We start from the raw sequence: 25,303 nt of genomic DNA, 5'->3' as shown, positions 1-25,303 counted from the left end.
CCTACTGCTGTCTGCTTTTTGCAAGTCACCTGTATGACTGTGTTGCAAGGATAAGTCTCCACTCTCACTGGTAGTCCCAGGTTCTAGAATGCTACCCAGAACTTGAGGACTGCTCAATTTTTCCAGTTCATAAGAGTTGGGAGACACAGGATGCTCAGTTGCTGAGGGGACTATTTCAGCACCCTTTGAAACCAAAGTGGCAGGATATGCCCCTTGAAATGTCACTCCATCATTGCTCTAGTTTCCAAGCTGCTGGAATGCAATCTATCATCAACAGAATGGCTTTTAAAAATTGGAATTTGTTAAGTTGTTCATGTACAGTTCTAAGACCATGAAAATGTCCAAATCAAAGCATGACTATAGAAATGTCCAATTTAAGGCGTCCAGGGAAAAATAACTTGGTTCAAGAAGGCCGATGACATTCATGGTATCTCTCTCAACTGGGAAAGCACATGGTGAACATGGTGACATCTGCTAGGTTTCTCCCCGGTTTTCTTGTTTTACGAAGCTCCTCTGGGAGCATTTTCCTTCTTCATCCCCAAGAGTCTCTGACTGTGTGGGCTTTTGTGGTTCCCATATTTCTGAAGTTTTTTTCCAAAATGGTTTCCTCTTAAAGGGTTTCAATAAGCACCCCCTCCTTAAATCTCCATGGAACCCATCTGCCATGGTTGGAGACATGTGTCAACTTGGCCAAGTTTTGGTACCATTTTATCTGGTTGGGCACGTGCTGTCCTGTCTGTTGCAATGAGGACATTTCATAGGATTAGATCATGATCACTTCAGCTGCATCCACAGCTGATTCCATTTGTAATCAGCCAAGGGGAGTGTCTTCTGCAATGAGTGAGGGTCAGTCTAATCACTGGAAGCAATTTAAGGAGGATTCAGAAGGGACAGGCCCTTCCTGCTTCAGCTGGCAAGTTTCTCCCGTGGAATTCATCCAGACCATCCATCGGAGTCATCAGCTTCACAGCCTGCCCTGTGGATTTTGGATTGCGTTCCTGCGGCCACATGAGACACTTTTATAAATTTTATTTGCAATGTTTCTTGTTGATTCTGTTTCTCTAGAGAACCCTAACTAATACATCTTGGTACCAGGAATGGTTCTTAAGAAACAGAATCTTAAAAATGGTTTTTTATGAATGGTTTTCTACTCTGACTGGACTCAGAGACACTCAGGACTCTGATTCCCGTAATCAGAATGACACTCCCAATCCATCGAGTGAGTTGGCAAAGGAGATAGTCAAAACATCATCATTTCCATCATGAAGTTGGAAATCAATAATTGGCGGAGTGTTAGAAAATTCACAAATACATGGAGGCTCAACAACACACTCTTAAACAACGAGTGGGTCAAGGAAGAAATTGCAAGAGAAATTAGTAAATATCTCGAGGCAAATGAAAATGAAAACACAACATATCAAAACCTATGGGATGCAGCAAAGGTAGTGCTAAGAGGGAAATTTATTGCCCTAAATGCCTACACAATAGGAGACAATATTTGGAAATGACATATCAGATAAAGGTCTGGTATCCAGAATTTATAAAGAGATTGTTCAACCCAACAACAAAAAGATAGCCAACCCAATTACAAAATGGGAAAAAGACTTGAACAGATGCCTCTCAGAAGAGGAAATACAAATGGCCAAAGGCACATGAAGAGATGCTCAACGTCCCTGGCCATTAGAGAAATGCAAATCAAAACCACAATGAGATGTTATCTCACACCCATCAGAATGGCCATTATCAACAAAACAAAAAATGACAAGTGCTGGAGAGGATGCGGAGAAAGAGGCACACTTATCCACTGTTGGTGGGAATGTCAATGGTGCAACCACTGTGGAAGGCAGTTTGGCGGTTCCTCAAAAAACTGAATATAGAATTGCCATACGACCCAGCCGTACCATTGCTAGGTATCTACTCAAAGGACCTAAGGGCAAAGACACAAATGGACATTTGCACACCAATGTTTATAGCAGCATTATTTACAATTGCAAAGAGATGGAAACAGCCAAAATCTCCATCAACAGAAGAGTGGCTAAACAAACTGTGGTATATACATACGATGGAATACTATCCAGCTTTAAGACAGAATAAACTTATGAAGCATGTGATAACCTGGATGGACCTAGAGAACATTATGCTGAGTGAGACTAGCCAAAAAAACTAAAGGACAAATACTGTATGGTCCCACTGATGTGAACCAACATTAGAGAATAAACTCGGAATATGTCATTGGTAACAGAGACAATCAGGAGTTAGAAACAGGGTAAGACAATGGGTAACTGAAGCTGAAGGGATACAGACTGTGCAACAGAACTAGATACAAAAACTCAAAAATGGACAGCACAATACTATCTATTGTAATGTGATTATGTTAAAACACTGAATGAAAAAAAAATCCCAGGAATTTTACTAAACCTTATTGTAAGGTATTTAAATGGCACAAATTTAAACATGCCAGTAATTTAGTATCACTAGACAGAAGTCTTTTTCAGTTTTTAAAAACTTTTCATCTCAAATAATTTTAGTTCTACAAAAAAGTTGCAAAGATAATACAGAGCCCCTTTGTACTTTTTTTGATAAAGAAATTGTATTGTGGTAACAAACACACAACTCAAAATTTCCCATTTTCACTAGTTTCAAGTGTATAATTCCGTGGTATAATATCATTCTCAATGTTGTGTTACCATCACCAATATCTGTTATCAAAACTTTTTCATTGCCACAATCTCATATATTCTTAACCCCTAATGTAAACATTACATTACCGTGGTACATTTTTTACATGGAGAAAAAAAAATCATCATTCGATTCTCCTAATGCTTCACTTCTACAAAGCCAGACTCTGGGGGATAATATTTTTGACACCTTTACAGAGTTTTGTAGAAATTGGAGTTACAGAGATATTGGTTGGTTGTTGTTAGATACACTGGCTACATTAAGGGGTGAAAGGGATGGGCTTAAGGCTTCAAATGAGAAGCTTAAGTGCCATCTGAATGATGTAGACATTTCTATGAGTATCTTGAAGGAAAATCTTATTTCTTGTAGCCATAGACTTGAGATCTCTGAAAATCGGACTCAGAATCTTATTGTTAGAGTAGCAACTTTACAACATAAACTGAAATCTCAGTCTTGCATGTTGTCTGCCATTAAAGTGAGGGCATTGATTGGAAAGGAGTGGGACCCTGAAAAATGGGATGGTGACATATGGATTGATAATGATGTTGGGGGCGAGGTTGAAACCCTAGGCCATGCTGAGTCTTCTCGAAATAACCCTGTAATAGTCTGCCCTGAGGACATAGCAGCCCCACTTTCTGCCTGCCTTGAGGAACTGGCCACCTAATCTCCTCCTGAAGGGATTAGCCCTAGAGTGATTGATCTTGTTTCACCAGATGAAACTGCAAATGAAGGCCCTGAAGCAAATGGCTTGGAAGATATTTCTAATTCTCTTCATGACCCACCCCCACTACCCCTCATTTCTTCTAGACCTATAACTGGACTAAAGTCCCAACAGTCCCCTAAAGGTGAGGTACAAAGTATCACACATGAGGAGTTACGTTATACTCCAAAAGAACTGTGTGAGTTTTCCAATTTATATAGACAGAAATCATGGGAATATGTGTGGCAATGGATTTTAAGAGTGCGGGATAATGGTGGGAGGAATATAAGGTTGGATCAGGCTGAATTTATTGATACGGGCCCACTAAGCAGAGATTCTGCATTCAGTGTTATAGCTCAAGTGGTTAGAAAAGGTGTTAACAGTTTGTTTGGATGGTTGGTTGAAACATGGATCAAAAGGTGGCCAACATTACCTGAGGTTGAAATGCCAGAATTGCCCTGGTATAATGTAGATGAGGGGATCCAGAGGCTTAGAGAGCTTGGAATATCAGAGTGGATTTATCATGCAAAGCCTGCTCTTACACTGCAGGAATGTCCAGAGGATGCACTTTTAACCAGAACAGTGAGAAATAAATTTGTGAGACTTGAAACATCATCCCTTAAGAGCTCTGTGGTTGCATTTCTCTGTAGGTCAGATATTACTGTAGGAACTGCTGTCACTGAGCTGGAATCCTTAAACACAATGGGGATGACAGGATTCCAAGTTGGCAGAAGCCAGGTGGAAGCACTTAATCACCAAATACAGGGTAGATGTGGCTATTATAACAGACAGCAAACCCAAACAAGGTGTCAAAATTATATGACATGCAGAGATTTGTGGCATTGGCTAGTAAATCATTTGGTACCTAGAAATACAATAGAAGGGCAGTCTACTAAATTCTTGTTGGAGCTGTATAAACAAAGGTTCTAGGTCAAGTGAACAGAAGTCTAACCTGAATTACAAAAACACAGAGTCACAGCACCTTAATCAGTTTCCAGACTTGAAACAGTTTACAGACCCAGAGCCCCTTGAATGAAGGGGAGGCCAAGTCCCTTTGGGGGAGAAACCTGTTACACTGCCACAAATTTATACTGGTAATCTTCCTCCAAGTCTTCCCCAAGGAGACTGATGGCCTTTTACCAACTTAACTGTGCATTGGGGAAAAGGAAATGATCAGATATTTCAGGGATTAGTAGACACTGGTTCAGAAGTGACATTAATTCCAGGGGAAACAACACGTCTCTCTGGTCCACCAGTCAGAGTGGGGGCTTATGGAGGCCAGGTGATCAATCGAGTTTTAGCTCAGGTCCGTCTCACAGTGCATCCAGTGGGCCCCGGACCCATTGTGTAGTTATTTCCCCAGTTCCAGAAAGTATAATTGGCATAGACATACTGAGCAACTGGCAGAATCCTCATGGTGGCTCTCTAAATCATACAGTGAGCGCTATTGTGGTGGGAAAGGCCAAGTGGAAGCCACTAGAACTGCCCCTACCAAGCAAAGTAGTAAATCAGAAGTAATACCATATTCCTGGAGGGATTGCAGAGATTGCTGTCACTCTTAAGGACTTGAAAGATGCAGGGGTGGTGATTCCCACCTCATTCCCATTCAACTCTCCTATTTGGCCTGCACAGAAAACAGATGGGTCTTGGAGAATGACAGTGGATTATTGTAAGCTCAACCAGGTGGTAACTCCAATTGCAGCTGCTGTTCCAGATGTGGTATCATTGCTTGAGCAATCAGTACATCCCCTGGTACCTGGTATGCAGCTATTGATCTGGCAAATGCTTTTTTCTCAATAGCTATTAGTAAGGACCACCAGAAACAGTTTGCTTTCAGTGGCAAGGTCAGCAATATACTTTCACTGTCTGACCTCAGGGGTATATCAACTCTCCAGCCCTATGTCATAATCTTGTTCACAGAGATCTTGATCATTTCTGCCTCCCACAGACATCACACTGGTCCATTATATTGATGATCATGTTGATTGGACCTAGTGAGCAAGAAGTAGCAACTACTCTAGATTTACTGGTAAGGCATTTGCGTTTCAGAGAATGGGAGATAAATCCAACAAAAATACAGGGGCCTTCCACCTCAGTAAAGTTTCTAGGTTTCCAGTTGTGTGGGGCATGTTGAGATATCCCTTCTAAGGTGAAGGATGTGTTGCTGCATCTGGCCCCTCCACAACCAAAAAAAAAAAAGGCACAACACCTAGTGTCTTTTTTATTTTGACAACAACATATTTCTTATTTGGGTGTGCTACTCCGGCCCATTTATCAAGTGACCAGAAGCTGCTAATTTTGAGTGGGGACCTGAAGAAGAGAAGGCTCTGTGACAGCTCCACGCTGCTGTAGAAGCTGCTCTGCCACTTGGGCCGTATGATCCAGCAGATCCAATGGTGCTGGAAGTGTCAGTGGCAAATAGAGATGCTGTCTGGAGACTTTGGCAGGTCCCTATAGGAGAATCACAATGCAGACCCTTAGGATTTTGGAGCAAAGCCTTACCATCTGCTGCAGATAACTACTCTCCTTTTGAGAAACAGCTTTTGGCCTGCTACTGGGCCTTAGTACAGACTGAACGCTTAACCATGGGCCACCAATTTACCATGAGACCTGAGTTGCCTTTCATGAGTTGGGTGTTGTTTGACCCACCAAGCCATAAAGCTGGGCGTGCACAGCAGCACTCTATTGTAAAATGGAAATGGTATATACGAGATAGAGCCAGAGCGAGTCCTGAAGGCACAAGTAAGTTACATGAAGAAGTGGCCCAAATGCCCATGGTTTCCACTCCTACCACATTACCTTCTCTTTCCCAGACCAGAGCTATGGCCTCTTGGGGAGTTTCTTACAGTGAATTGACTGAGGAAGAGAAAACTCGGGCCTGGTTTACAAATGGTTCAGCACGATATGGAGGTGCCACCCGAAAGTGGACAGCTGCAGCATTACAACCCGTATCTGGGGAGTCCTTGAAGGACAGTGGTGAGGGGAAATCCTCCCAGTGGGCAGAACTTCGAGCAATGCACCTGGTTGTTCATTTTTCTTGGAAGAAAACCTTGCCAGAGATGCATTTGTATACTGACTCATGCGTGGTTGCTAATGGTTGGCTGGATGGTCAGGGACTTGTAAAGACCATAATTGGAAAATTGGTGACAAAGGTCTGGGGAAGAAGTATGTGGATAGACCTTTCTGAGTGGGCTAAAACATGAAGATATTTGTCTCCCATGTGAATGCACACCAGAGGGTAACTTCAGCAGAGGAAGATTTTAATAATCAAGTGGATAAGATGACCCATTCTGTGGATACCCGTCAGCCTCTTTCCACAGCAACTCCTGTCATTGCCCAATGGGCTCATGAACAAAGTGGTCATGGTGGTAGGGAAGGAGGTTATGCATGGACTCAACCACATGGACTTCTATTCACCAAGGTTGACCAGGCTGCAGTCACTGCTGAGTGCCCAATCTGCCAGCAGCAGAGACCCACACTCAACCCCCGATATGGTACCATTCCCTGGGGTGACCAGCCAGCTACATGGTGACAGGTTGACTATATTGGACCACTTCCTTCATGGAAGGGGCAGTGATTTGTTCTAACTGGAATAGACACGTACTCTGGATATGGGTTTGCTTTCCCTGCACGCAATGCTTCTGCCAAAACTACCATCCGTGGGCTTACAAAATGCCTTATCCATCGTCATGGTATTCCACATAGCATTGCTTCAGATCAAGGAACACAGTTCACAGCAAATGATGCGGGAATGGGCACATGGTCAGGGAATTCTCTGGTTTTACCATGTTCCCCATCATCCAGAAGCAGCTGGATTGAAAGAACGGTGGAATGGCCTTTTGAAAACTCAATTATGGTGCCAACTAGGTGGCAGTACCTTGAAAGGCTGGGGTAATGTTCTCCAGGAAGCTGTATATGCTCTGAATCAGTGTCTGCTGTATGGTGCTGTTTCTCCCATAGCCAGGATCCATGGGTCCAGGAACCAAGGGGTGGAAATGGGTGTGGTACCACTCACTATTACCCCTAGTGATCCACTAGGAATAGTTTTTCTTCCTGTTCCTGCTACCCTGAGTTCTGCTGGTCTACAGGTTTTAGTTCCAAAACGGGGTGTGCTTCCTCCAGGAGAAACAACAATGATTCCACTGAACTGGAAGTTAAGACTGCTACCTGGTCACTTTGGGCTACTTATGCCCTTGGATCAACAAGCCAAGAATGGGATTACATTATTGTCTGGGGTAATTGACCCTGCCTATCAGAAGGAAGTAGGATTGCAACTACATAATGGAGGTAAAGAAGAGTTTTCTTGAAATAGAGGAGATCCCCTAGGGCATCTTTTAGTACTGCCATGCCCTGTGATTAAAATCAATGGAAAACTGCAACAATGCAATCCAGGAGGGACTACTAATGGCACTGAAACTTCAGGAGTGAAGGTTTGTGTCACCCCACCAGGCAAAGAACCATGGCCATCTGAAGTGATTGCTGAGGGTAAAGGGAACATGGAATGTAGTGGAAGAAGGTAGTGATAAATATGAACTTCGACCACATGATCAGTTACAGAAACGAGGACTGTAATGCTGTTTTATTTATGTTATACTATTTAAGTTGTAAGATATCAAGTTTAAGAATGAATGTTGCCTAAGGATTTGCACTCTATTCTGGAGAGATTTAATGTGTTTCCAGTATATGCGGGACAATTGAGTATTGTCAGGTTAAAGGAAAAAATGTGTGCTTTATTGTTTTAATTTGGAAATTAAGTATGTTTTAAGGTGATATATATATATATATATATGGCTGCCAAGTTGACAAGGGGTGGACTGTCATGGTTGGGGACATGTGTCAACTTGGCCAAGTTGTGGTACCTATTTATCTGGTTGGGCAAGTGTTGGCCTGTCTGTTTCAATGAGGACATTTCATAGGATTAGATCATGATCACATCAGCTGCATCCACAGATGATTCCATTTGTAATCTTCTACAATGAGTGATGCTTAATCTAATCACGGGAAGCCTTTAAAGGAGGACTCAGAGGAGACAGGCCCCATTCCTGGTTCAGCTGGTGAGCCTCTCCGGTGGAGTTCATCCAGACCATCCATCAGAGTCGTTGGATTTACAGCCTGCCCTGTGGATTTTGGACTGCATCCCTGCGGTCATGTGAGACACTTTTATACGTTTTATTTGCATGTGTTTCCTGCTGATTCTGTTTCTCTAATGAACCCTAACTAATACAGCATCTAATCAAAAGATACCACCCACAAACGGGTGAGTCACATCACCATGGTAAAAATAAAAATGTTCCCACCAAGTAATATTGAATAAGGATTAAAGGATATGGCTTTTCTGGGGGCCACAAATTCAAACTGGCACATCCAATCCTTTGGATCCCCAAAAGACATGCTCTTTCCAATGCAAAATACATTCATTCCACAACACCATCAGAAAGACTTAAAGCATTTCAGTAAAAATTTAGATGGAATACAAAGTCACAAACAGTACAAAATCTCATCAAAGTCAGCTACAGACATGGTCTGTCCTAAGGCAAAATTCTCCTCTAGCTCTGGACCTATACAACTCAGAACAAGTTATCTGCTGCCAACATACAAAGGAGGGACAGTCATGGGATAAGCATCCCCATTTCCATAGGGAGAAACTGGAAGGAACACAGATGTCACAAGATCCAAGTAGTTTTGAAAACCTGCAGGGGAAAGACCATTAGATTTCAAAGTCTGAGAGTCATTTCTCTTCAGGGCTTTAGAAAGCAGCAGTCCCACCCTTTCCAAGGGCCTATGCAGCAGCCTGCCTCTCTCTGAATGCAACCTTGGGGGACACTGGGGAGACCACCTTTTTCTTGGCTCCACCCTCTTCAAGCATTGGAGACACACCTGGGCTCGCTGCCATCTCTGGAGCATACTCTCAACCCCTCCATGTGGTGGCAGCCAGGCTCTCCCCAATCGTCAAGGAATGTGCTCCACCCTCTCCAAGTTCTGAGGCAGCACAACTCTTCCACCACAATGGGGTGGAAGGTCCATCCTCCGCCTTTGGGGCAAACTCACCCTCTCCACGTGCTTGGGTGGGTCTGCTCTCCTGACTTTAGAAAGTCTCCTGACTTTCTTAACTTCAGATCTTAGCTTCTATAGTTCTGTCTCCAAAGTTATGTTTCCTCCAATGTGTCCCTTTTCTATCCCCCTCAGTCCTGACTGGCAGCGGTTCTGTTTATACAGATTCCACAACACTCTTGCTGGTTTTCTATGCAATAGGCTCAGATCATACTCATCAGACAGAAGGAGTTTTCACATATTCTTCCTGGATAACTCCATGTCTAATCCTGGCTTTTTCTGAAATGGCTGATTGATTCCACATTCAGTTAAATCCTCTTTTGGGACATTAGTCTTTCAGGTCTCTCTTTTAGGAAGCCCAGAGTTTTTTAGAACAACAATTTCTAGTTTCTTTAAACCTAAGAGTTCATTTCTCAGCTTATCTCTTTCCAGTCACATTTCCATATAATCTGCAAGGAGAAACCAGGCTGCACTTTCCATATTTAATTTGGAAATCTCTTCTGCTAAATATCCAAGGTCATGGCTTTTAAAATCTGTCTTCCAGCCAAAGCCACTTGTCAATTTTGCAAGATTATTTGCCATTTTAAAACAAGAATCACCTTCCTTCCAGTTTGCAACAATACAAGGCTCATTTCTGTCTAGAGTGTTGTTGGAGGTATCTTTAGAGTTCACATTTCTAACAACAGTCTCTTCAAAGCATTCTAACCCTTCTCTATCAAGCTCCTCAGAACTCCTCCAGACGCTTCCCCTTAGTCATTTAAAAAACCATTTCAACATGTTTGGTATTAGCAAACCACAGCCCCACTCTCAGTACCAAATCTGTTGGAATGTGATATACCAGAAACAGAACAGCTTTTTAAAAAGGTAATTTATTAAGTTGCACATGTACAGTTCTAAGGCCCTGAAAATGTTCAAATCAAAGCATGACTATAGATCTAAGGCATCCAGGGAAAGATAACTTGGTTCAAGAAGGCCTATGACATTCAGGGTTTCTCCCTCAACCGGAAAGGCATATAGTGAATATGGCAATGTCTGCTAGCTTTCTCTCCAGGCTTCTTGTGTCATGAAGCTCCTCTGGGGGCATTTTCCTTCTTCATCTCCAAAAGTCTCTGGCTGCATGGGCTCTCGTGACACTAATGGCTCTGAAGATTTTTCCCAGAATGGTTCCCTCTTAAAGGATTCCAGGAAGCAACCCCACCTTGAATGGGTAGAGACAAATCTCCATAGAAACCATCTAGTCAAAAGTTACTACCCACAACTGGGTGGGTCACATCTCCACGGGATGTACCCACCCTGCAATATTAAATGAGGATCAAAGAATGTGTCTTTTCTGGGATCTTCAAATTCAAACCAGTGAAATCACTTTATGATCTGACGATTGTCCAATAACAGTTCCAAGGCCAACGCTGGGCTTGTTTATAAATGATAAACCCCACTAATTCTCAAAGATATTCCCCAAGTTTGCCAATGTGTCTAGGAGGGGAGATGCTGTTCTGTTGTGCTCAGCACCACAGTTTGCATATAGGAAGGGTAGATGAAAGGCTAGACTTTATTTGTTCAACATCTGCTGAAGTTAAATTCATATCCTGGAGAGTTAAATCAGTCCCAGGAGAGAAGGGTATTAGAGTAATAGCAGCAGTAGTGAGTTGTGGCTGACCCTCTTGAGAATACCCCTTTGCATCAGTCTCTGCTAAAATGGGTTCATTAGAAAAACTGGCAGAAGTAACAGATTTCAGTGCAGGCATAGGAACCTGGGATAACTGATTTGAAGAATGGGTCTGAGTTCCCCAGTAGATGATGAAGAGGATGAAGATGAAGATGGAGACACAGAAGAATTCTGTACAGTTTTTTTGAGGATTTCCTTAACTTTGCTTGCATAACTTATTTTAGAAACCACTTTAACACTGCTGTTGTCCACTGGAAAAACTGGAAGTGGTTTAAGTAGGATCTGTGAGTCCTCCTTGGAGGCAAAAGCTCAATCACATTTTCCTCTGGACCAATCATCAAACTTTTTCCTGCTCACACTACGTTAAACATGAGAACTCTTTGGCAGTACTCACCCACAGTGGGTTTTCCTTGTCTTGTTCCTCCAAGCCCAGTTTCACACTTCCAAATGGGCTTAGAACCATCTACTCGACTTCTCTTTTGTTCACTATAGTCATGTTTGAAAGCTTTAAATTCCTGTTTTAAAGTTGGGACACTGGTCTCACTGCATTATTTTGCCCGCACTAAATAAAGCATTTTCACACCCTTGGCACTATTGCACCAGCTTTCCATTTTTTAGGAATGGTTTATACACTCTCAGATCCACTACCATCATTTTATGCCCCTTTGCCTATATAATCATTAGTAATACAGCCAGATTATTTGTCATGACACCATTTGTAATTGCTACAGTATTAGTCTTGTCTGCAGATTGGCTCTCTCCAGATTTATTTTTGTAAGACTTCCCATACATTTTATCCACACTGTTTTTCCAAGTGAAATTTTTGGTTTTAATTTCTGCATTTCCAAATGGGCCTCCACAGTCTACTTCAGGTTAGTGCCTACAATTTACTGGTTGCCACTGAGGACTCTGGAAATGTGGTTGACTTCATCAGAATCCAGGCTCTTTAAAGATATTCCTCTTTCACCAATGTTACCATTTAATTCACTGTAGAGAGGGCATGTTTCTGCTCATGTTTCAGCAGCTTTGGTGGCTGGGCCTTCGGCTGTTCTTGGCTCCATGCTGCAGGTACGGTGAGGCTGCTGCTGGTGGTGGTGATGGTGGTGGTGGTGGCTGGCTCGGATTCTCCTCCATTGAAAGCAGCTAGGATTCACTGACTGAGGTTGAGGGCTCAGATGAGTTTTAAATGGTCTTTATAGATTAATTAAATTTGAATAGGGAAAGACAAAGTAGGCAAAGCCAGTTATACTGAGGGTGATAGCTTGAGCAAAAATCAGACGTTAGGGAAATAAGGGGAATCAGAGTGGATCAGGTGGCTGTGGAAAGTAAACAGAGTGGAGGCTGAGATGAGAGCAAAGTGTGAGATGGCTCAAGGGAAATTCTTCAAAAGCCAGTTTAGTGTGCTTGAAACCAGTTTGACGGAGGCTCATTTTTCATAGTTCCTCTATCTCTACCCTTCTCTTTGAATTCCCCTCTTTCACCTCTTCCATCTACCCTCCTTCTGTCAACCTTCTTATCCCTCCTCCTGGCTCAGAAGCTTTGTATGGGGAGATGAAACATATTTCCTTGCTTCTGTGAACATAAATTAGAAACCAGAAAATAAAACTAAAGACTGAATGGAAAAGATGATTTGGTGTTTGGGCATTTGGTTTCCAATGATTGGCCATTTTGAACACTGATGAAAACAAATTGACCTGCTTCTGTAGAATATAAAGCCAAAAATAAGATGACCATATAACTTATCATGTAACTTGAGAAACTCTTGAGACAGAAAGGACATACTATTTACCCTTACATTGGGAAAACAGATATAACTGTAGAGAAAAAGACTGTCCAGAACAAACTATGAAATGTGGTGACCTTTCAGAAAAAACTAAACTGTTTATGTTTTCATGTCACCACCTGCCTCTCATGAGCATGGGCACTCTTCTCCCTCTCCCATTGAGTTTTTAACTGTTTTGTACCAAGTTTTGTTTACATTTCCCCACCTCTGATTCAAACACATCTCACCCAGTGCTCTGTATATTGTGTGTGCTCAACAGACATAGGTTGACTTCACAGGGGAAAGGAAGGGCAGGGGTGGGCTGTGGGGTGCAGGGAAGGGCAGGCTGGGCAGCCACGGCTGGAGATGCCATGGAGGCCAGGGTATCATAGAGGAAGTGCTGAAATGTGGGGGAATGGCGTGAAGATACAACACAAAGACACTTAACCCACAACCTGTGCCCTGGATGGCCCCATGGCCCTGCCCTGACTGCATGTCCTCACTCAGTACCCACTGGCCTTGCTCACAGCCCCATCCCTACGCTCTGTCTTTGGGTCTCTTTAATTGTAAGCATAGGAGCTCTCATTCCGGGGCTGGAGTTTGTTGTCTCCTGGGGGATTCGTCAGCTTCACCGCCCTCCCTCAATTTCTATGCTAAATGCAGGTGGGCAGAAGGAGATCATTCTACAATCTGGTCTGAGGAGATTTTGAGGAAGGTGGGCCAACATCAGCATGTGGGCTTGGATGTAGAGGTACTGGCTGTGATCTCATCCGCCCACCACCATTTCCTTGACTAGTCTTTTTCTGCCTCTCTGTTTTGCTGAGAAGAGCCTGTTGTTTGTCTGAGGCCCACTGAGCTAAAGACTGATGCTGAGGGCAACATGGGCTTTCATGGCCTGGAAGGTGGGGGTCTGAGAGGAAAGGCATAGCTGGGGAAGGGCTTTCTCCCTATCCCTTCTGAACTAGTATGGACAAACATAGAGAAAAGAGGATGAATGATTTTGACTCTAGAAACTTCTCCATTGGATTTCTCTGTTGAATTTGTTTTCCTCCAGTGGAATCACCTAAAGGTGAGTGAGAGTCTCTCTGTCTTTTTTCCCCACCCCACCACTTCCCAGCTTCTCTTGCCTTGCCATTCCTGTTATTGGCTTTTGGTTCATTTTCCCATCCTTAATTACCAGCATTTCTGCTTCCTCCAATTGTCTGCTTCTATTAAGATTTTTTTCTCTTTTGAGAGGCTGTGATTCACCTTCTGATATTTTTACATTTCATCTCACTTACTCAAAGGTCCTTTTCCTTTGAGCTACTTCTCCTGATATCTTTTCTTCATGTCTTATTAACCTGTTCCTTTTCTCTTTTCCTCCGTCTGGATTATGGCAAATGGGTCAGCTATAAGTTTCGGGGTTGAGTTTCTACAGCAGAAAGCAAAAGGGAGAGTATGGAGAAATGAGGAAGAAAGAGAGAGGAGGGGGAGGACTGATAAGAAGCATTCAGACATGTCAACTGAATACTGGAAAGAATACTGGAGAAACAAGGTGGTTTCTTTTATGTTGCCAATTCTAAGGAAAGAAATGAATCCATTAACAAAACAAGGGTAGAAAAGTCTGAAATTAGAGTACAAGAAATACAAGTGTATGAAACAATAGAATAATTTCTTGAGATATTTGTATTTAACATAATTATTCACCCAATAAATATTTATCAAAAGCATAATATGTGGCAGGCACTATTCTAGGAGCAGGGGAGTTCACAGTGAGCAAAACACAGCATCAGGAAACTCAGGTGCCAGCTAGGGGAGCAGAAAACAAGCAAATCATAGGAATAAAATATGGCACATCTGGAGGCTTGGACTGCTGTAGGAAAGACAAGGTAGGGTAGGGAACAGGGAGGTCAGAAGGGCTGAATGTTAAATAGGATGCTTAGAAAATACTTTGAGAGAAGGTGAGAAAGAGGTGGGCAAACAAGGTGGAGGATGTCTGGGAAGATGCTTCTATGAAGATCCAATAGCCAGCACCCAAGTAGATTTTAGCAAGTTGTGGGAAGAAAAGCAGGAAGGCTAGTGAGACGAGTCTAGTGCGCACCATGGAAGAGCAGAAGAAATGGGTCTGGACAGTATGGAGGACATGCTAGGAAATTTTTATGGTTTTTTTTTAAAGCACTTTAGCTTTTATTCTTACTGTGATAGGTTCTCTCCAGCTGCTATGTGGGAATCAGACTGTGGAGCTGGGTGGAATCAGGAGACAAGTTCAGTTAGGGGCCATTATAGTCATCTTGGTATAATGGCATGATCAAGTTGGGAGCAGGTGAGAAGTGAAAAGTAGTCAGTGGTGGATGTATTTCATAAGAAGAACCCACAGGTTCTGTTGGTTTGGACATCTGTGTGAGACAGAAAGGTGTTCTGTTGGTTTGGACATCTGTGTGAGACAGAAAGAGAAGTCAATGATGATGCAAGTTATGCAGGCTCGGCAACTAGATGGATGTGCCATAATTGAGGTGGGAAAGAAATAGAGAGGACAGGTGCTTCTCCAGAGAAGACCAGGAGAAAGTGATCTTTTTGATCACTTAGAAAAAGGCTATTGGACATCCAATGGGGAGATGCTGGGTACACAATGGGTATGATGATATTGAGTTCAAGGGAATTATGCAGGATGTGGCAATAAACATTATCAGTCAACAACGTACTGTTGATTGTTGTATAACTTAAATTTTAGAAGCCTTTCCTGGAAAATTTCACATAAACCTCTTTATTAGAGGCTCACAGGAGTGTAGGGGTAGAGGATGGGTTTAATTTTCCTCATTTTACAAATGATGCAACTGTGTCTCGCAGAGGCTCATAGCACTGGAAGGTTGATTCTTAGTGTAATAGAGCTAGTTCTTGGACCCAGGGTTGCAGGTGTCCTTTCTCATTTTCTATCTATGTTTGCTATTTCTGCAGAGAAAATTCTCTTCTAGGAGAAACACCTGTTTTGTAAGTATACTGTGTGACACTTTCTGATGAGAGAACCATGTGAAAAATGAAAGAAATGATGAGAGAGAGAAGAGTGGAGAGGGAGAGAGGGAATGCATCACCTGCAGGTACATGTGCTGAGGACCTCTGCACACAATGGAGAGCACCATGTGTCCTCAGCACAGGAGGAGGAATTGCTGCTGTGAGATGGAGGGGGATCCGGTTGTCCTGCTGGTTGATTGAACCTGGGACCTATGTAATCAAGATGATGATTGACGACTGTAAGAACAGCAACATGCTCATGTTTTAAACCTCTTCAACATCACCCCTGGCATGGTCATGTGGGCATATCTTCTTGGACAGGTGGCAGGACTGCTCCCCCATGGAGGGACTCAGCCCAAGGGTCTCACCTCCTTTGTCATGGAGCAGGGTAGCATCATCTTAGTTTAGGAAGTTTTCCAGGGCACAGAGGGTGTGTCCTGAGTATTTCCCTCACGTCCTCTTTGCAGTGAGATAAGATAAACATGAATATATTAGTATGTGAATGTCTTCTAGATCTGACAATCATCTATTTGTGAAGATCACCCTGGCTTTTTGTGCGTAGCTGAAGATATTTCTTAGATTATCACTGAATGTCTCTCATAGAAAGGAACCAAGCAGTGACCTCTTTTACATTTAGGTCAAGGTGAAAGTCTCCTGCAATTATAGAACACGATCTGCTTTCAGAAAATGGAAATGATAGCTGCATATTACAACATCATGCATTTTATTCAGTCAAGACAAATTTTGTGGCGCAACCTTCCTGGGCATAGAGCAATGAGCAAAGGAGGCAGCAAGCACTACTTTCATGATGCTCATCTAGCTGATGATGAAAACAAAAGCAAAACAAACCATCAGATCTGTCAGGGTAGGAATGTGTCTGGCTTGTTCTGGGGGAAAAAATAAAGACTGAAGCACCCTGAGTGAGAGGAGAGAACAGAAGACCAGGTTGGAGGTTGGCTGTGTGGGTAGGGTTGGTGGGTGTCATCTACAACTTTTAGGGTCTTCAAAGGATCTGGGCCTTTCTCTGAGTGCATTGGAAGCCAATGGTACATCTTGAGCACAAGAGTGAAACCATCTGACAGGTTTAAGATCATTATCTGGCCGCTGATAGGGGAAGCAAGGAGATCACCACACAAGAGAGAATGCTCTTTTTGTCAAATGAACATGACATGAAGGGCCACAGTGGTGGGGACCATTTGCCTGGGTGGTCAGTTAGAGGATGTGTTGTGGTCAGGTAAAGTGCTGAAATGCAACATACCAGAAATGAACTTGCTTATAACAATGGGGATCTATTACCTTACAATGTACAATTCTAAGCCCATGAAAATGTCTCAAATTAAGGCATTCACATGAGGCTGCTTTTTCTGAAAAAAGGCTTCTGGCATCTGGGACATCTCTGCTACCTAGGAAGGCACATGGCTGACTTCAGTGACTCTTTCAACTTCTGTGGGATGTTGATTGCTTCTTCGGGGATCTTCTCTCTCTCTAAGTGCTTGCTCTGATTTTTCTCTTTATTTTCTCAAAAAGGACTCCAGAAAAAGGATTAAGACCCATCTTGAATGGGTGGATCATATCTCTATTGAAATAACTTAACCTGAAGGTCCCACCCAAAATAGGTCTGCACCCACATGAACAGATTTAAAAAACATGTTCTTTCTGGTACATAAAAGCTTCAAGCCAGCAAAGGATCCTTTATGGCAGAAACAGGTTTGCACTGAACCCTGTAGTGGATTAAAACATTTCATTAGGAGGAGACTGGCAGAAGATATGCTGGGTGAATGGAAAGCATAAGCAAAATGTAAGCAGGGAAAAGAAGAAGTCATATCTAGTAAGCTGCATGTGGCAGGTGTGGTGGAACAGAGCTTTATTTAAGAAGGGGTATGGGAGAAAAAGCTAGAAAAGGAGAATGGGAGCACACAGGACTTAAATCTGTTAGAGGCAGACATCTGTTCAACATCTTGAACAGCGAAGTGACCCACAAACAGATGCCCCGTGAGATGACTGTGGTGGGCAGTATATAGGAGCATGTAGGATGCTGTTATATGATTCTGGAAAAATTATGATGCTGTGAATTAAAGTCATGCAAATAGGGAGGAAAGTGGGGGGCCAGACAGATGTAGAAAGCAAGAGCTCCCACTAAGGGCATCTACAGGACTTTGGAGACTGATTAGATTTGGGGGGCATAGGGACATCCAACATGGGTCATTTTGAGCTTGAATGATAGGGAGACTAAGGTATTAGATTAAGGAGATAAGATGAGCAGAAGAGGTAAGAATTTCAGCTTAGCCTTTCTCTGTTTCAAGTGCAAAACAAGCAAGTGTATGAGTCTGGGGATTGGGTGGAATGTCTGGGGTATGAATGCAGATTTTGACATCATTTGGAGAGCTGCCAAGATGGGCAGGCAACTGGTTTCTCTGGCTTCTCAGACTGAGTCTCATCATCATCTTTCCCTCAGTTCTATAGGCTCAGAAGTATAATTGCAATTTTCACTAAGATTGGAGAATTCCATTTAAACTAACCAAACTCAGATAGAGAAATTTAGTAACCACAGGTGATAATTTAGCAATCTTCAATGAGAGCTGTGTCTAACAGAAACCAGTACTACTCTTCACCAAAAGGAGCCACAGTCTTTAAGTGCCCAGATTATGGATCAGAAGGCTGCTGGGTAAGCCAAGATTAGATAAAAGGGATTGGAAGTTCCTCACTGAAAATGTCTAACTGATAAGCTAGATTGCCATTCTAGAGATATTTTTGCTCAGAAACAGCCTGATGTAGTGAACAAAATGAGAAAACATTGGGCAATCCAGCCAAATCCTCAGCATTTGTTTCTTCATTTGAAACAGAGGGTCTATTTTAACAGTCACTGCACTTTCATCACAGGATGACTAAGAGGTCAAGTGGAAGAATGGAATGTGAGTATGAAAAGATGCGAAAATCAGACACGATGTTTACTGATTATGTATCGCCTGTCACGAGAGCCAGGCAGAGACCTGACGCTTTTCAGTGGATGAGATTTAGACTGACAAACTTTTATTCTTTGTTTTCCATGCTCCATGTACATCACCATCTTTCTTGTATGACAAGGTTTTGTGTTAAAATTCATCAGTGTCCAGTTGCTTGATAGTAGCCATCAGGACTCACGCGAATGAAGGTGGTAAGAAGCCTCTAAGATGGCCCCTTGGTTCCCACCTGCTGAAAGTCATGCCCTCGTGTAATTTTCTGTCCTTGAGTGTAGACGGGATCTAGTGACTCACTTCTAAAGAACTTGGTGCAGCCGAAGTGATGGGATTTCACTTTCCATACTAGGTTATAATGACCGCAGCTTCCATCTGGGTGTTTTGCTCTCACTGCTCTTGCATTGCTAATCCTGGGGGAAGTCAACTGCCGTGCTGTGAGCAGCCCTGGGGAGGGAGAACAAGGCCATCAACAGCCACATGAGTGAGCTTAGAAGTGGATCCTCCTTCAGCCGACCCTTGAGAGGACTGTAGCTGGACTGACAGCTTAACTGCACCTCATCAGAGACCTTCAGCCAGATGCGTCCATCTAAGCTACACCCAGACTCCTGACCCATGCAATGGTGAGATAAGAAATGTTTCTTACTTTAAGCTGCTACAATTTAGTGATGTTTATTACACAGCATAATAAAAACATTAAGGAAAATATACTGCACTGCAGTGCTACTTGCAAAATCATGAAAATGTCTGATAGGGCAACTGCTGGATGGATAAAGCAACAAGTGAAATGAGAAGGACAGTGATGGAACTGGAGAACAGAGAAGCCTAAAGGAATTAGAAATGCCTTTGAGGATGAAGAGATGGTTCAATTAGGTGAGAGTGTGAGGCTAATGATAAAAGAGTTGTGGTAGAATATTTGCATGTTTTCCACTCAGTACGTTATAATCATCTGTTCCTCTACTTGCATTGGTTTAGATATTACAAATATCATCCAGGCATTTTTTATCTTTTTAAAAATATTCATGACTTTTTTTGCTTTGGCTTCTGTCCCTGTAAAATCAAGCCATGTTTCTGATTCCCCTCCATAATAAGGTGTTTGGAAAAAATTCTGGACCAAAGAAGAAGGGGAATCTTTCTTCATTGACAAACCCCGAATGAATTAACTGGAACTTTTATAAAGCAGTGAATTAATGGTTCAGGATTCCATGTGCAAGAAATGAATTGGAAGGATTTTAGAAAGAGAGCTCTTTGACTTCTATTTATGATACCTTAGTTAGCAGATATTACTTGTCCTGGTTTATCAGCCTACTTCTACTGAGGCTTCGACCCTCAAGTTATTTTAAAAGTGGAGCACAACTCAGGACCTTAACTGTTCTCGAGAGATTTGTGAACCAAGTCATTGTTTATCCCATTGACCCTGTGACTTTCCTGTCACTCCCAATATCATTGACAATGATGTCACCCAACTACACCCTTCCTTTCTCATGTAGAGAAGGGCCTCCACAGAAGGCCCTTCCTTGTCTATATGATAAATATAATGGCATGGCTGACATGATTAAACCTTCAGAATATGAGAAAGGTAAACAAACTAAAGAGCCACTCATGTGGTGGCACCAAATTTCAAATGTAATTAACTGACCATGGAAATGTATAGTTGAAAGTGGATAAATGGGATACTATGTGTTGTATATGTCACAAGAATAATTTTTTAATCCCCTTATTTTAATGTGTATATTATCTCATGAATGAAATAATCCAAACCCTTTTAGAGCTAGTTTCCCAATTCCATGTGATTCCAGATGAAAGTGTCAGTGTTAAATGGCAAAGCTGAAACTCTGCTGAAGGAGGATTTCCAAAGATCCTGTGACACATAAAATAACTCAGCGTTTACTCCACTTGGTATGGATATGTGCAAATATAGATATGTGATCCAATTTTCTGAGAAAGGAGAGCTCATTTTGTTCATGGAGGTATGGAGAAGTCTCCCCTTTTATGTCCCAGAACTTATGCTGTTGAGGCTTGATAAATTACAAAGAAAGCAGCTAGCTAAAGAAAAGTAGAATGCAATGTTGAATAAAGAAATGTCTGTCAATCTAATGATTTTTTGTCCATATTCTCAATTGACTAGGAAACTAAGCCATGGCAACATGGTTCAACCAGTCATCCACAGAGGATTTTGTTCTCCTGGGCATCTTTACCCATAGTCTAGGTGATCTTGTTATTTTCTCTGCTATCATGGTGGTCTTCACAGTTGCTCTCTGTGGGAATGTCCTCCTCAACTTCCTGACCTACATAGATTCCCGACTTCATACAGCCATGTACTTCTTCCTCAGTCAGGTTTTCCTCATGGACCTCAAGTTGGTCTGTAATACTGTGCCAAAGATGGCAGTCACCTTCCTGTCTGGCAAGAAGTCCATCTCCTTTGTGTGTTGTGGCTTACAAACTGGCCTCTTTGTCACTCTTGTGGCCTCTGAGGGGCTCTTGCTTGGGCTCATGGCTTATGACCACTATGTGGCCATCAGCCACCCATTGCACTATCCTATCCTCATGAGTCAGAGGGTCTGTCTCCAGATTGTTGGAAGCTCTTAGGCCTTTGGGATACTAGATGGTTTGGTCCAGATGGTGGTAGTAATGACCTTCCCTTACTGTGGTTTCAGGGAAGTGGACTACTTTTTCTGTGAAGTGTTCTCCTTGTTGAATCTGGCCTGTGCTGACACATCCATTTTTGAGAAAGTGATATATGCTTGCTGTGTCTTCATGCTCCTCTTTGCCTTCTCCATCATCGTGGCCTCCTATGCTCACATCCTCGGGACCGTGCTCCTTTTGAACTCTGCTCAGGCTCGGAAGAAGGCTCTGGCCACCTGTTCCTCCCACCTGACAGCCGTGTCCCTCTTCTATAGAGCAGCCATGTTCATCTACCTGAGGCCTAAGTGCTACCGGGTGCCCAGTCACGACAAGGTGGTCTCTGTCTTCTACACGGTCCTCACTCCCATACTCAACCCCCTCATTTATTGCTTGAGGAACCAGGAGGTGATGGGGGCGCTGAGGAAGGTGCTGGACTGCTGCAGGGTTGGTAGCCAGCACTGAATGTGGGACATCCACCTCCTGGCCCTCTCACCTTCTAGGTATGTGATGTTGGGTGAATAATTCAGTCTATATCGATCTCAGTTATCCTCAGTAATCATGAGAATCATGACAATTGCCCTATCTCACAGGGATGCTAGGGGGTTCAATACAGGCTTTGGGTAGCTTTTAAACTCGAAAATCATTCTCCCTAACTCTGATGAAAAACCAGTTGATTTTTTCCAAATTTTGTTAACTACAATAAAAAAGAATATAAGTTTTGTTGCTCAGATGTGGCCTATCTCTTTCCCTAAGCCCAGCTCTACAAAGAAAATCATTACCCTCAGCCCTACATGTAACATGCCAATCAGGGGTGAAAGTTGTCCAGACAACATGCGACATTACTCCCAGGGATGAGCCTGGCCCTGGCATTGTGGGATCAAAAGTGCATTGCAGACCAAAATGGGGAAAATAAATGGAACAAAACAAGATTTCAGTGGCTAAGAGAGTTCAAATAGAGCTGAGAGTTTATCCTGGTGGCTACTCTTATGAAAGCATCAGCTATATATTGCTAATTGCTATGGTTTGTCAAGCCCCAATTGTGCTAGTTTGAAACTTTTTGCACCCCAGAAAAGCAATGTTTTAACCTGGATTCAATCTTATGGGGCCAGACCTATTGTTTGGGTTGAAGCCTTTGATTAGATTATTTCCATGGATATTGACCCGCTCAATGGTGTGGCCTTTTGTTTAGATGGAGATGTGACCCTGCCCATTCAAGGTGGGTCTTGATTTTGTTACTGGAGTCCTTTAAAGGGGAAAACATTTTGGAGAAACCTCAGATGCTGATGCAGACATAGATGTTTTGGAAATGCAGAAACCCCAGGAGATGCAAGAAGCTGGGAGAGCTGACTGAAATGCAGACACTTGGAGATGATAGGATTTCCAATAGAGAGAGCATATGCCCAGACACACAAAAGGAAATATAAATCCATATATTTTCCTCCATCTCTCAAGGAACCTTGCCAATACTTTTTTATTGTCTGCTTAAGACACTCTGGGATGAATCCAGGCATTACATTACAGTAGCACCGTAATATGCTTCCACTAAATGTAACAAAGGTATTATGCCAAAACTAAATGTCAACAAGTTGGGGATATGGGCAGAAGGTATAGATTCTTGGTAGAAGAAAAGAGGATGTCTGCACATAGATTATGATGGCAAAAGCATGGCTACTTAAGTTGTATTGCATTATGTGCAAATAAACTCTTGAAAAGTGAACAGAGAGAAACAAGTGCTAGAGAAATAGATGTATCTATCACTGTTGGTAGGGAAGCTGAGAGGTACAGCCCCGCTGGAGGGCAGTGTGGTGGTTCCACAGCAGGCTAGGGGTGGTGTTGCCCTATGATCCTGCAACCCCATTGGTAAGTATATTACTGGAGGAACTGAGAGTGAGGACATGAAGGGACATTTGCACTTTGTTTATGGTGGCAGTGTTTGTGATTCAGAATAGATGGGGGTGGCCTAATGGTATATCAACTGAGGAATGGAAGGGGTAACTGTGGTGTGTACATACAACTGCTTATTTTTCAGAAATGTAAACTCAATTATCAATTTTACTTGGAAGACTAAAGGGTCTCACATAGCCATAAATGATTCAAGAATAGCTATTCTTGAAAAGCAAGAATGAATTTGGAGAATTCACACTTTCTGACTTTAAATTATATTACAAATCTGCAGTGGTCAAAAGAGCATGGCACTAGGGCAGATGGAATAATGGACAAAATAATCCCTAAAAATTTCCCATCTCTTATGAAAGACATAAAATTACAGATCCAGCAAGGGCAGCATACCCGAAACAGATTAGATCTGAATAGACCTAGTATAAGACACTTACTAATCAAATTTTCAAATGCCAAAGACAAACAGTATTCTGAAAGCAGGAAGAGAAAAGAAGTCCATCACACACAAGGAAAACTGAATAAGATTCTGTGCAGATTTCTTAGCTGAAACCATGGAGGCCAAAGGGCAGTGGTATGATATATATAAGATATTGAAAGAGAAAAATTGTCAACAAACATTGGCTAAACTGTCCTTCAAAAAAGGAGGGGAAGAGGCTGTGCACAGGTGGCTCAGTGGCAGAATTCTTGCCTGTTGTGCCAAAGACCCAGTTTCAGTCCCTGGAGGCTGCCCATGCCAAATAAAATAAAATAAAATAAAAAAAACAATGAGAGGAAGTTTATGTGGTGTATACATTTATACTCAGAAAGCCAAAAGGGGAAAGAGAAAAAATAAATAAAGTTTCAGTGGCTAAGAGATTTCAAATAGAATTGAGATGTCATTCTACAGGTTGTTCTTATGCATTATATTTTTATCTATTTTTAGTTTTTTGTGGATTGGAATAGTTGGAAGGAAATACCTGGAACTCTTCAACTGTATTCCAGTAACCTTGATTCTTTAAGATGATTGTATAGCTATGTAGCTTTTACAGTGTGACCATGTGACTGTGTAAACCTTGTGGCTGACATTATCTTTATTCAGTGTATAGACGGATGAGTAAAAAATAAGTTTAAAAATAAATAATGGGGGGGATAAAGGGCATGGGAAAAAAGTTCTAAAGATACTCTAAGAGTTCAAGGAAAACATTCAAAAAGTACTAAAGAAAATCACAATGAATGCAAAAAATATCAATAGAAAGGAGAAAATTATGAAAAGTAACCAAACAGAGCCATAGCCTCAGCAACAAGTTCCCTAGAGGGGTGCAACAGCAGACTGGAGTTGGCAAGGAAAGAATTAATAAACTTGGAGGTAAAAAAATTGAAATGATCCAGTCTGAGGTGAAGAAAGACAGAGTGCACAATAGTGAAAAGAGCTTGTAGAACCTGTGAGACAACATCAAGGGGACCAATATACATACTGTAAGAGTCCAAGAATGAGAAGAAGGAGAGAATATTAAGAAACAAGGACAAAAATTTTCCAAATTTAAGAAAACACATGAATATGCACATCCAAGAAGCACAATGAACTCCAAATAGGATAAACCAAAATAGAGCCACATCACAGCATTTTACAATCAAACTCTAGAATGCCAAAAATGAAGAGAGAGTTATGAAAACCACAAGAAAGAAGCAACATGCCATGTACAAGGGAGCATCAATAAAATTAAATGCCAATTTCTCATTGGAAACCATAAAGGCAAGAAGGAAATAGGAGGACATATTTAAAGTGATGACAGAAAAAAAAACTGCAAACCAAGAATTCTATCTTTTTTTTTTTTTTAACATGGGCAGGTGCTGGGAATCGAACCTGGGTCCTCTGACATGGCAGGCAAATGTCCTTGCCTGCTGAGCCACCGTGGGCTGCCCCAACCATGAATTCCATACCTGGCCAAACTGTCTTTCAAAAACAAGGGAAAGGGGGGTGCAATGGTGGTTTAGTGGCA

At 42.2% G+C, this 25,303-nt stretch overlaps 2 pseudogenes; one reads left to right on the top strand and one right to left on the bottom strand.

The window, feature by feature from the left end:
• The window catches only part of LOC143664762 (FMR1-interacting protein NUFIP2-like), a 24,951-nt pseudogene extending 11,558 nt beyond the window's left edge, over positions 1–13,393 (bottom strand).
• Positions 13,394–20,939: 7,546 nt separating this feature from the next.
• Positions 20,940–21,887, top strand: LOC143664402 (olfactory receptor 2V2-like; annotated as a pseudogene).
• The last annotated feature ends 3,416 nt before the right edge of the window (positions 21,888–25,303 follow it).

This window comes from Tamandua tetradactyla, chromosome 20 (genome assembly GCF_023851605.1).
Source record: "Tamandua tetradactyla isolate mTamTet1 chromosome 20, mTamTet1.pri, whole genome shotgun sequence".
NCBI lineage: Eukaryota > Metazoa > Chordata > Mammalia > Pilosa > Myrmecophagidae > Tamandua > Tamandua tetradactyla.
Note: the sequence above shows the minus strand (reverse complement) of the source record. Positions and strands in the feature narration are given on the sequence as shown.